This window comes from Amblyomma americanum, chromosome 2, assembly GCF_052857255.1.
Source record: "Amblyomma americanum isolate KBUSLIRL-KWMA chromosome 2, ASM5285725v1, whole genome shotgun sequence".
Taxonomy (NCBI): Eukaryota; Metazoa; Arthropoda; class Arachnida; order Ixodida; family Ixodidae; genus Amblyomma; species Amblyomma americanum.
This window is the reverse complement of record NC_135498.1, coordinates 14453864-14467573: the sequence shown is the minus strand read 5'-3', so window position 1 is coordinate 14467573 and position 13710 is coordinate 14453864. Positions and strand designations below refer to the sequence as shown.

Sequence of the window (13710 nt, the reverse complement as noted above, 5' to 3'; positions counted from 1 at the left end):
GTAGGGAGGGTAGGAGGAAGAGCTAATATACACAAACTATTTACACAATAAGCAATGTGTCCAGGTTGTGCGCGTGATTAGTTCATTTTAGAGGAATTAAATCACACACGCGCACAGCACTGTGTTGACTACAACTGGAGTGGGGCGTCCAGTTATTAATCCTCCAAGGTAGAACTCGCGGAGCGTTCGGTCACTGCGTGTAACTACCTGGCGGAGAACAGACGGGACGTCAAGCCCGTCTGTTCGAGGAATGCACAGAGGCTCACCAAGGTTCGCTCACGGGTGCGCGCACTGCCCTGCGGCCACAACAGCGTCTTGATGGAGTGTGGTAGTATACCCAGCGCCCTATATGCCGCAAGCATATCGCGAAGAGCACAGACGAAAGCGGTACAGTGAAGGAGCAGGTGTTCTAGCGTTTCCACTGCACCGCATCGTCACACACATCACTCGTCGCGATTCCGTGACGCACCCGTCGTTCCCCGGGCCACACGCAGCCAATGCCCGCGCGGAGGATCATCGCAGGTTGCGACCACGTAAGTGCGCGACAGCCGGTGATGCTGTCGATGCGCTCACCTCCTGCGATGCGTGGGTTGGGGTGCTGCTTTCGGAGATGGCCCTGGATGACCGCACGCACGTCCTCTAGTGCAAAGGCTTGACGCGTTCTCTGTTACCTAGCCCAACGCGGAAGTTGGCGAGGCTAATACTGCGCCATTTTCTTTCCCCCAAAACCAATTTAAATTCTAATCAAGTCACTGCCACTTGCTAGCTTCGCGAGCTTCGCACAAAGGAAATAATTTCAAGTCTCGCACCACTGTCCATATTCAACGCGTAATTAAAGTGGAGCCGCCTTCCTTCACAAACGTATCCGCAGTGGTTATACCACACTGGCGAAGTTAGTCCTGCTTTCCATAGGCGCCTTGTAGCTCTTGCAGCGCCATACGCAAGAAAGAAAAAAGACGCTAAAAAAGACCTGACTGACGCTTAGGTGGTTTGACGCGATGAACTGCGTAAGCAGAACGAGGTTTTAGGATGATGCCTTTCTATTTAACGCTGTTGCTTTTGACTATTTTCTTTATTGCAGCATCTCATTACCTGAAAGCTGCGCCAAATAATTTCGCTGTACTTTGCTTGGCTTTTATGGCTTGCTAATGATTTTATGTTTTACATTTGCTGCTTTTACATTTTTCTTTATTCTGGCTGGATTTATTGTCCGCTAGCGATTCTTTTGTGCTTTGACGTTTGTTGCATTGTGTATATTTCGCCTTATCTTGGTGCGCCGCGTTGGGTCAGCTGGTGACGCGCGCTCACTTTCTGCGCCGCTTTCCCTCTTTCCGCACTCGCCGCTCACTTGGGGGCATCGCTGCGCCCACCTCTGCAGATTTTCCCTCGCGCCTCTCGTCGGGGGGCGCTCAGCTCGCTGCTAGCGCTGGAGGCTTCACTCGACGGCCACGCAGAGACACACACCGACATCTTCGCCTAATGGCACTCATACCGCTTACGCAGTAAAAAAAAATAATGAATAAAAGTTTTCATAAAGACGATACATCTAAAGAACTAAAAAAAGCTCGAGGAAGTTTATCGGTGCAAAAACACTTTTGTTTGTGCGTGTGCATGTGCGATTGGAATGCATGGGAACTGTCGGCTCACTGCAGACGCTGGAGGCTTCACTAGATGGCCACGCAGAGACACACACCGATATTTTCGCCTAATGACACTCATGCTGCTTACGCAGTAAAAAAGTAATGGATAAAAGTTTTCATGAAGACAATACATCGAGAGGAAACAATAGTCTAAAAGAACTTCCAAGAGCTCGTGGAAGTTTATCGCTGCAAAAACATTTTTGTTTGTGTGTATGCATGTGCGATGGGAATGCGCAGCCACCATCTTCGCGCGCACTCCGTGATATGCGATTTTTCCACAGCGATTTGTGTAAAACCCCCGGAAATTCGCCATCCCGCGCCCAATCCCTGAGCCGGTCTCTTCCCGAGTATCGTACATTTTCCACGTCCAAACGATGCGTGACGGCCGCGAGTTGCAAAGCGCGGGTAATCCGCGCGCGCGCGCAGCGCCCAGTAAGCGGATATAAGTTGGCGTGCGCGCGCGAATGCGCGCAGTTCGATTGTCGGCTCTCTCTCCCTCTCTGGACTCTGTCCGCATTCGTAGTCGCCCCAGCTTTTACACACTCTGCACTCACTGGCTTTCCTCGACTCGCGAGAAAAAAAAAAGTTCCGCCCTGTGCACTCAAGCGACTCCAACTGGACTGAGAGTAGTTTCGCATACGAAGTGGTTCTCCGTACGGCACATTTATTTGACGTAATACGCAAAACACACACACACACACATCAAAGCGATTGTTCTGCGCGTACTGTTTCGGAAATGTCATCCTATCAGCCTAGAAGCATGGGGAACAAATGGAAGAAATGCTGGTAGGTCGATTCGAGGAACATTCGATTTGCAATCATTTTCCGCACGGCGCGGTTCAGCAGTTCAGCAAGAGTAAGAGAACTGCTGCACTTTTAGTTTGTTAACAACCTAAGTTAGGCTAACTTAGCTTAACCAGCTCTAAATTTAGGAGAGTTCGGAAAACGCTTTTGCATAGTTTTGGGTGCTACATCCGCCTGCTATCCGTTGGTCTGGCGGCCCTGTGCAACTCATAACAATTCCTTGTGTCGGTGTTACAATTATTGATGCATGCACTGTCTTACAACACTTGTGAATACAAGAACTGTACACATAACAGCAGGTGCACTTGTATATATGGATACTTCAGAAAACGCATTCAGCGTCCGTTGAATTGAAGGAATCAAAGATTTAAGTGCATGCCGCTGATGTTTATACGCGAAGCAAGCAAGATCATAAGCAGCTCTTCCCTCTCAGCAGCTAATACCACATCTACTCGCGTAACAGACGATTTCGAATAGTGTACGCACTCCCTATTTCGGCTGTCAAAAAGTACTTTTTCTCTCGGGTAATATACGCACCTCGTTCTTTTGATGCGTAGTCTGATCATGGTTACAGTGTCCGCTTAAAGGCGCCATTTTTTGAACAACGAAACACCTACGCCATCTATTGAATGTCAGATTTTTATACATACCTCAATCCAAGGGTAGACCAGCCGTTAAGAATTTTCCCCGAGGAAGTCGAGAATCGATATAAAGCAATGCTGGTCACAAAGATTTTCTTTCTTCGCTCCGGATTGCAGCAACTTGTTGTAGTTACGATTCACGATGAATGCTGAGCTCTGCTAGAGTGAACTTTAGTTGTGCTATGTTTAGACAGTATTACGGGCCGCTAGGTTAGTTATACGCAGAGCTTTCAGGTAAAAGTTGTTTACTATGCTCTCGAACACGAAAACCGTATTAAAGAGTGCGTTTTGTGTTATTCATCAGGTGAGTCGTACGTATTTATTCCACGAGCATACTTTTTCTCTCGTTTTTACTTCAAATTTTTTTTGAACCTTTTGCGACGCTTAATGAACGCACCCCCCAAGTTTTGAGGGATTTCGTTTAGTGCGTTCATTATGCGAATAAATGCGGTATGCAAAACATTCAGCTCCTGAGAGTTTCTGAGGGCGCAGTGCGTAGCGAAACGAGGCAGCGCATCGCAGTGGGACCGACGTTTTTACAGTGTGACAACCCGTTAAAGTTCGTTCACTTGATTCAGCCTTGTTGGGTCTCGAAAATTAATGTCTGTACACCTGCGTAACAAAGTTCAAAGTTCATACCTCCGTGACGTTCTGTCTGCTTCACAAGGTCAACAAAATTAATGGACGATGATCACTCTAAAGCAGCAGTGTGCATGCACCAGTTACGTCTGCTATACGCGTATTGAGACCTCCACTGGCAGAAAAATTGAATGGGACATTTTATGCTCCGCCTTAAAGATATAACGTGATAGCGTTAATGAGCTAATGCCCATATATGCGAAATCTGTCGTTCTCAAATTTACATTCATAGGTCACTGGCAGTCCTCACATCACTCCTTCCGTAATGGCGCAGCGGTTAAGGGTTGTTTCACTGCCCTACGATGGCAGGTGCTGCCACCGGTGCGGCATGTGCGACCCAAGTTGCTCTTCGCGAGCACCTGTCACGGTGGTCAGTTTGCTCAAAATCCGGTGAGCAGGATGTGATGACGCCACAAAGTCACGTGATCTAGTTGGCCCACCTAGGTTGCTTCTCCAGCGGGTGGCCATATGGGCCACCCTATGCCATCCTTTTTTCGCTCACAACGCCGACGCCGGGTCTTCTGGGTAACGGCGCCTCTAACGCTGCCGCGTTAAAAACGTGTCTGTAGGAGGGCAACCGTTAGTGGTGGCTCAGGTTGAGGCTATTGCAAGATTCTCGGATGGGACGGCTCTGCCTCGTACGGCCGAACTGCCAAATCGATTGTGCAGGGAGGTTCAGGCCCTCAGAAAAAGAATATACAAGCAAAGGTGGCCTATTGCAATCCGAAGCTCTTATGGACCATGCGTCCTGTATAGTCCAGGTATACTCGCATTGCGTCATTGGGCAATGAGAAATATCTGGGATCTGTTCTCTTTTTTTTTCTCGCCTTCACTATCATGCGCGGCGCACGACGGAGCTCAAAGACAAAAGGAAAGCCCGAAACAAAAAGACAGAGAATTCACATAAAGTTCCAGTATTGCATGAAATTAATTTGTTCTCGTTACAAAGGCGCGAAATTTGATTTCGAAGGCTTTCACGACTCGCATGAAGCTCCCACGATAACGCGCCTACTCATATTTCTTGCTCCCCAAAATTCGAACTTGCTTGAATGAACGTACGCACAAAGAAAACACTTCGTTACGTAATAGACTCTTTCCTTTCATCAGCTTGGAGCCTTTTCGGCTGCGAAATGAGAGAATAAAATTAATCCCTGCTTCTAAGATGAGGGACAATTTCTTGGTACCTGATAGAGGGGCCCATAACAGCTCAAAGCATTTTTCTGCCATGTCGTATTAAGTGCCCTTGCACACGTTGAATAGCGCCTGCTCTTATTTTTTTCTTGTCACGATGGATAAGGAGGTTCCACCGCATGATGTGTCGTGCAACACAAATTTACCTTCTTAGTGCCCCCCCCCCCTCTCTCCCTCTTCCATCCCCGGCAAACTTTGAAGAAGTTAATACTTCCAGGCGCGATGCAAAAGCTAAGAACAATAACAGGGATGTGTCACTCGACGCCGAATTTCACCCAGCCGTTGTTATACACTTCGCGACGGCTGAGCAGCGCGCTTGTTTTCTGAAGAGATTATCCGGCGATGTCTGCGCATTAAATCGACAAGGAAAAAGACGAAGTTACTTCACCTTTATTTCTTCTCCCTTTTAACTAAGCATTTTATTTTTGTTCTGCGGAACAGCTTTCCTGCGTGACGAAAAAGAGCTTTTACGCACGTTGGTTTGCTACGAACCCTTGAACGCTTGAAGTTTTCACGGCTTTCTTTGCTTGCACAGTCTGCTGCGCGAGTTAAGGTGTTGAACTGTTGGACTCAACAAAAAGCAAAAAAGAAACATGTTGGTTGGGTAAGCCAACGGAGCCTACAGTTGGGTGACTTGTTTCTTACCCTTTTCACGAAATAATTGTTTACGAAATCACAATAGCATGCGATCGGTGCGGCCAGATTAGCAACCGTGAAGGCTGCCGTGACAATGGTGGGGCCCCACGGTCGCGCCGATACCACGTGCAATGTGCGCCTAGAGGGCATATACAAAGGTACGTTATTTAATAAACCATCGAAAGTATAATTTACAGCCAATTAATTTGGAGATGAAATCGGGCCTACTAGGCCCTCTAAACAACCCTGTTTATATTCTTCGTAGCATAGTTTTTGAACCCAAGCAATGCAGTTAGCGTTCATTCTCAGCTAGCGGGTGAAAAACATTAAAAAACGTTACTATTTTAGGCAAGCTGGCACATGCCAACACTCCGCTACGAAAACGATGCAGCATTTTATTTGGGCACTGCATGGGAATGCGGCAGCGCTAGGTTACGAAATATTATGACGCCGTTCTTCCTGGAGAAAGTACTTCCTTACGGACCTTCCTTTGTAACTACAAAAATCACGCAGCTGGCTGTAAACGTGGAAATGGTGTGTTGAAAGGCATGATGTGCTGGCCAATCAAATGCACATTCATTTCATTTCTTTATTCCAGTTTTTCGCGCAATACCAAAAACTAAGGACGGCGAGAAAAAGCAGTGTTCCACCGCTGCTTGACAAGCCTCGCCGCCACCGAATGTTGGTAACAAAAATAACTATCTGAGGAGTAAACGGCATCGGGAAAAAGTTGAATAAAGAAATAATCGAAGGCGAATTTTGCAATAAAGCTGCAGAGCTTTCCTTTGTAGCTGTAAGGCTGCGCTTGGGTGCATGCCAGTGGGCAATTACTCTCTTATTACAAACCTGCTTCATCTTGGGGGATTCCCTAAACATTTGACCAAGATTCAGATAATAATCAATGCCCAGCCCTAATGGCAGCCGTATAGCGAGAGAACAAGCAGTCAACCTGACTATTATGCAAGAGGCGGACATATACAGGGTGTCCCAGCTAACTTTAACCAGGGTTCAAAAATATGCCATGGCACTCTAAGACGACGCGACCAAATGCATGTTGCTGGCTATTGTATGGAGATACTCGCACTATTTTTATCGTAATTAATAGCATAATTAATCAAGATTAATTAACCAGCTTCGAAAGCAATGAAGATAGATAGGCAAAAAAGCCCAATGAGAAACTTGTAGAACGGTCCACGCAACATCCGATTGAACAGTTTTCAACTTTCTGTTACGTATCGGCTTTTTTCGCTCTCTGCAGATGCCCGCGAAATACGAAAAATACCACGTGACATGTTTGCTTGCGCGCTGCGATTGCTGTGCTCTCAAACGTCCCGCGTAGGAACGAACAGATCATTTAGCCCGGTGTAATGCTGCTTAAAAAATTGAGAGGGCTGCGACGCAAGCGCGGGTTGCGCGATTAACGCGAGCGCAAGCGATAAGGACTGCGTCTGCTTATCGCTATCAAGCACCGGGAAGCATACCGCTGGCCTATATCGCAGAGCCGGTTGCTGCGTCGCTGTCCTGCCCCCTTTTAAGCGGCAGCACACCGGACTAAATGATCTGGTCGTTCCTACACGAAACGTTCGAGAGCACTGCAATCGCGGCGCGCAGACGAACACGTCACGTGGTATTTTTTTTTGTATTTCGCGGGCGTCTGCAATGTGAGAAAAAAAGCCGATACGTAATAGATGGAACGTTAGAAACTTCATTTGGACGTTTCGCGGACCGTTCTACAACTTTCTCATTGGACTTTTTCGCCTATCTTCGTTGCTTGCGAAGTTGGTTAATTAATCTCGACTAACTATGCAAGTAAACACAATACAAAAACATCGTGACTTGCTACATACAATAGCCAGCAGCATGCATTTTTTCTCGTCGTCTTAAAATGCCTTGGCGTATTTTTATACCCTGGCTAAAGTTAGCTGGGACATCCTGTATATCCGTCCACTGACCGCATTTGGGCCCCCTGTACTTCTGGCTCACTCAAGTTTTTCCTTAAGCTCTTTCTCGCTTCTGCAGCGCTAATCCTAAATGGGATAACCGTAAACATAAAAAGCTCCATCGCGTTGTGACTGCATTTGGGCACATGTGTCAATACTATTATGCTTGTGTTGATGCTGCTTTCGATGAATAGGCTGCATTGCTCGGCGTATATAACGAGGGACAGCAGTAACCATGCAAGTTAGGGCACGGGTGAAGTCAGAAGCGTGGTGGAATGATCTCCTACCTCAGTTAATAAACAATAGGAAATAAAATTTTCAGTGCCAAGGCAGCGCTCCGGCCCGTTAGGAAGGATTCCCGGTTAGTGTTTGGTGTAACGGCCACACCCAATGCGAGCACCGGTGGTCACCAGCGATCACTTAGTAGATTCATTTAGCATAGCGTATGCAGCCACTTCCACCGGCTATCGCGTACCGCCAGCCGCCAGGATGCATGCAATGATGGTACTGACGCATGTGTGGCCTTGAAGTTTGCTGAAACCTGGAATCTCAGTGCAATCTACGCATGCGCACTGGCTACACGCAGCACGCTGAAGCGGTTGCTGTATACGCTATCCAAAGTGTGTAAAATGCAGTGAACAGTACGCGCTACACTACACTACCACGAGAGTAGCGCCAGACAATAAAATTGCACACCAGGAGCAAATGCCGCCCATAACCCGAATGCCGTTACTTGCAGATCATGTTGGGTGATAATGTAGTACATTTAACTGACGTCTATAGTTTCTTTCTATGCTGATTGTATTGCAAGCGGTGAATGAAAGTTCTGTTGTGCGCACTTTCACAAAAGAATAAGCACGTCATGCTAAAGTAAAACAATTCCGGGCTCGGACCCCTTGCGGCCTCTTTCCTTTTTCCAGCTGTGTCTACCCTGATCATGAACAACCAACTCGCCCGAACTTTTATCCTTACGTAACCGTTTTCGATGCGTCACTTCCATCACAATTTCACTTACTGGCACTGTCAGCCTTTTCGGACTGTTACTGGGTTTAAAGAACGAAAACGAATTATGTGCTCGAAATTGTAAAAAGTTATTTTCTCTATATTTTAAAAATACGCTTTTCTCTTATGTAAGTTTCCTCCAGAAGTTCTATATTTCACCTCCGTCTTCGTATTGTTATTTTTTCACTTACGCAAGCGGATGCGCGAAAGGCATGCACGACACGAAGCAGAGAGGTTAACGCGAGTAATGATTTGAAAGGATATAACCTGCACAGGAGTCCACGAAGTGAATTAAGCAACGAAACTCCTTACGTAAGAAGAGTTTACAATTTCATTTTTTACGAAAGTTGCTCGATGTCCACTTAGCATCGGCCTGACTCGAACAGAAATCCTGATGAAAAGTTTATGAAAACTACGAGATGCGTTCCCGAGGGACATGATCGCGACGAAAATTGCGCGTCGATCGAGCAACTAGCTGCCACATAAAAAGTATTTGATTAATTACTAGGGAAGGGGGACCGATATAAAATTTATGTTTACGATGTTGCAGCGGAAGATTGTTTTGGCCGGCTCGTAAATGAGAAAGTACGTATGACACCGTCCTGACAGTTTTGTAAACTGCGCGCAGTGCAGTGAAAAGAACAGTGTTTACTTCTTTACCACACTTCTTTTTTAGCTCGTTCCCACAATGCCCGTTATTTTGAAGATATTCAAGCCAATATCAAATCAGTTAAGTTACTTCTGCTGCTCCGCGTTTTAATGATTCTTCTCATCGAGCGTGTATAAAAACAAGCACTTATGCTGCATGCAATTGCAAGCTTGTCGAAATGTGGAAAAATACGTGCGGATTGCAAGCGCAGAGACTATTGTCTGCCAGCTCACACCATTATTAATTCTCACTAATTAGACTTATAAGGAACAGAATACTGAATGTCAACAAAAAGAAACAGAAAAGTGGAAGGCAAGTGCTTGAGTCTGGAGAATATACTGATGAATTAATGACTGCTATAAACACGCCTGTGTAGAAAGGGTAACTACCGCCCAGTTTCTGTTCTCCTGGCTTTTATATTTGAGAGGGTTGTCAATAATCGACTGATTTCTTTTTTTTTCTTTTAGAAAACATCAGATAATTGCTCTTGCGCAATACACCCCCCCCCCCCCCCCAGAATAAAAAACACAGAAATGGCAGCGATTCATAATAAAAAAATATGGTGAAAATCTGGAGAACAAACTTTAATTCATTTTTGGACATAAAAGCATTTGTTACTGCGCAGCTTAATATCGCATTGAAAAATCTTGACATTTACGGCGTACGTGGAATAGCACTGAGTGCATTTAAATATTACCTGAGTGATCGCTCTCAATACGTTAACGTTAGTGGCATGTCGTCAGAAAAATAAAATATTATGCGGCGTCCGCAGGGCTCCATTTTAAGGCTAAATTTTAGGGACCTTTTTATTTACAGTCTACATTAATGGGATTCCTTGAATAGCTGGTTCTGCTGACATAGTGTTGCGTGCTGATGACACCGCCATGCCATATTTATTGGCTAAAATAAAGAAAATTTGGAAGAAACTACCAATGCATTCCTGCTTAAACACTTTCAATTGCTATTCAATAACCAGTTTAGATTAAATACAAGTAAAGCGAAGTACATTATTTGTGGTTCGGAGAACTTTCATTAGACCAAGCATGTTTTTAAACTGAAAACTGATTCGGCATTATTAACTGGTAACATATATAAAATCAAGAACATCATTCCTGCGTGATTAAAATACGTACTATGATACTCTCTTCTTTAGTCTAGGTTAAGTTATGGAATGTTATTTTTGGGGAACCCCCACAGCCTGTAATTATCATAAATTATTGGCACACAAAAAGAGGTACTGCGTATATGTGAGAATAAATGTGTCATAGGTAACTTATGAACTGTTCGCCACTGTTCACCAAATAAAATACGCTAAAAGCAAACCAGATTTTTTTTTGCCTCAAGCTACGATAGTGGATGTATAAAAGAAACGGTACATGCCCAATCCGCGATCATAAAAGGAGGATGCCTGCCATAAGAACAAATTATATTCATGAGACTAACTTTTCAGCCTACTAAACTATTAAGCAGGTCGGAAATAGCCATCAACTTTAATAGGACCTTCACTGTTTTTAGGAGGAATGTAGAAACCTTTTTGAAAATTTAGGTTATTCATTTGTAACTCTGTGACGACTTATATAGTTAGGACTTCGAACATCAAATACGTTTGATCACCAAATTTGATGTGTCCGAGGCTTGCATATGGCAGGTGTAGTCAATACTTGCCGTTGAATAAACTGTTGCTTTGTCTAATGCGGATTTTGCGCTCCTGATGTTTTGGTTTTCGTTTAACACTTTGTAGCGTTGATTTCACACCTCCTTATGCTTGTTCCTTTGCTCTTTGTGCATGGATCTGAAAAGTGTTGCCAGATGTCGCGTCTTTTTTGCTTTTGAGTGATTACGAATTCCATCACCTATGCCTGATGTCTCTGTACGGAGCAATACAATTTTCACATTTTATATGTTTTCGTTTGTGTTTTGTCAATATTCGAACTGCTGTCAGAGCTTTCACACCTGTGAATATTGTTCGTTGAATGAGAACAGCTTGTACGAGGCGATGTACAAGGCCACGTCAGGCTTCTTGGCTTTTTGCATTGGCGCCCTCTTAATAGTCTCAGACAATGAGAAATAAATATAGAAAAAAGTGTCTTTCTCGCCGGTAACAAACACTTAAAGTATACGATAGGAAAAACTAAAGCGAGATAAATGTTTTCTTTGTATACTTTCAATAAATAAAAACAGGCCAAGGCACCTTGCAACTTTGTTCTTATGCAAGCCTCGCAGTTAGAACCGTGTCCAAATTTTCTGCGACAGTTAGTTCAAGGTTAGGCTGGTACGTGAAAGAGGAAATCGTCAGAAGTGGAATGTGAATGACTAACTCTGCATGACAGATTATGGCAGCATACGTCCGAAAATTCTACCAATTACTCTTTTATATCCTCAGCTGTTATGCGCTCCTATGTGTTCCAAACTACGTGACTGCGAAGCGGCCCTAATGACACTTGTGCGAAATTAGTAGGTCACATGATTTGCATGAGGGCCACATTGTGGGACTCTAAGAACTCCTAAGCTGTGGAGAGGTGAGGACGCTAGTCAACCTGAAGCAAGCCCCATGGAGCGATATAAAAGCTAACATCGCGGCCTGTATATTCTTGTCGAAGGCTGTACTTGTTACAGCTTCCTGTTTGCATTGAACATGTTACCTTTAGGGAAGGTTGCGGTTATGACGTCCCTTCAAGCGTCTATTTCGTAGCACTGATTTTGAAAAAAAAAAAAAACTCGAGAGGCGTCGCATACAATTATTGTGAAATTGGCGTTTGGTGTTCGATACTAGCGCCAGCATTTACTGACGTCACTTCCTGTGCAATCTGCAGATAGTTACAATCCTGGCGCGAAAGTGTAGCTCTCGCCAGCGCGAGAATGACGACATGGAGACATCCGCGCTCGCAGCCGACAGCGTCTGCTCGAGCAGACGACAGCACTCACCCGAGACTCGGACGCACGCCGCATGTTTGCGCCTGGGGTCGCAATACCGGCGCGTACGAGAGTCAGAGGCGATGTGTTGGCGACGCCCGAAGCTCGACGTCCGGCGCTGGCACGCGGCCTGACACGCGGTGTCGGGGGGGCCTGGGAATCAACACCTTGCGCGAGGAGAGCGGCCGCCAGCAGCAGAAGCAACAGCGGCAGGTGCAGCGGCGTCGTCGCGCGCTTGGCGCTCTACGCGGTGCGCCTTCGAGAATCAACTGACGCGGGGCGCGCGGCCGCGATTTCCTGACTCCCGCTGCCGGGATCGATAGACCAATCAGAGCGGTGCTTTTCTTCCACTCTGCGCTCAGAAGGGGCGACTCCGTCCGGAGTGCCCTGCTCGGTCCTCTTCTTGCTCGAGCGTCCGAAACTTGTCCCACTGAATCTGGCGCCTTTTCTTTTCAGACGCTTTTCGTTCGCTTTACCTTTTCAAGATAAGCGCGCGCATCTTTTAAATTGATAATTGGGTTTTTAGGGAAAAGGAAATGGCGCAGTACCTGTCTCACATCTCGGCGGACACCTGGACCGCGCCGTAAGGGAAGGGATAAAGGAGGGAATTAGAGGAAAAAGGAAGAAAGAGGTGCCGTAGTGGGGGGCGGCGGAATAATTTCGATCACCTGGGAATTTTGAACATGCACTGACATCGCACACCACACGGGCGCATTTGCGTTTCGCCTCCATCGAAACGCGGCCGCCACGATAGGGTTCGAACTCGCGTACTCTTTCTATCCTTTCTTTGACTTTGGCGGGTTATAGAGCGTCGACTGTGGGGACCGGAGTTTAGGAACGTCCAGTGCTCTTATCATGGCAAAGGTTATTATTTTTTTATTATGGGAAAGCTTATTATTAATATGTTGTATTATTTTGACATACTAATAAACATGAATCTGACGAGTAGCTGATGCAGGCGGTATACGTCTGTGGGACAGCTCTGTTGTTAACAACTTACACTGACTTCAAGCCTTCGAGCTTCGAAGGCTCGCATTACGTCACTTATACTCGCTAAGCGAGCGACCCTCGGCGGCTGACTATGACAGGATGATGACGAAAGGTAGTAGAAAAAATCGTAAAAGATTATAAGGAACTCTCACACGGTGTCTGCACACGTTACAATGCAGAAGAATACTGCACACGTTACTCGTGTAATCGCACTTCTTTCGCTTTCATCACCATGCTTGGCACTGCTGTAGCGAGGAAGCAGGAACTGTTTAAAAAATAAGTAGTAGTAGTAGTAAGTGGTTTTATCAAAAGTAATAATAATAAAGGAAGGACAAGATTTTTGCTCGTCCCGGCATGTGCCATTGATACTGAAGCACCTGAGCTGGAGCAGCGGAAATAAAGGATAGAAGGCAGAATGGAGAAATTGTTTAAAAACCCCAGTTTTACAATTTCGACCACAGGTAGCCGCATTTTCATGTAGAACATAATAGCGCAGCATATATCGTTCAGCCTTTCTTTGCCAACTGAAAGGTGCGCCAGATGCAAGGGATCGGCCATGAATTATTTCAGAACTGAAGCATATTATCAAGTGAACGAAATTATTTGCGCTTTTTTTTTCAGATGGGCTTCCACCGCAGCTTGAATGTTCACTCGAGTAAGTGATA

At 45.6% G+C, this 13710-nt stretch overlaps 1 protein-coding gene across 1 annotated transcript in view; it reads right to left on the bottom strand.

The window, feature by feature from the left end:
• LOC144118345 (neprilysin-1-like) overlaps positions 1-12329 on the bottom strand; it is a 71470-nt gene extending 59141 nt beyond the window's left edge. Inside the window, exon 1 of the mRNA XM_077651296.1 lies at positions 12068-12329. The gene's annotated coding sequence lies outside the window, so the exon portion shown is untranslated. The remainder of the gene's footprint in view (positions 1-12067) is intronic.
• Between the last annotated feature and the right edge of the window lie 1381 nt (positions 12330-13710).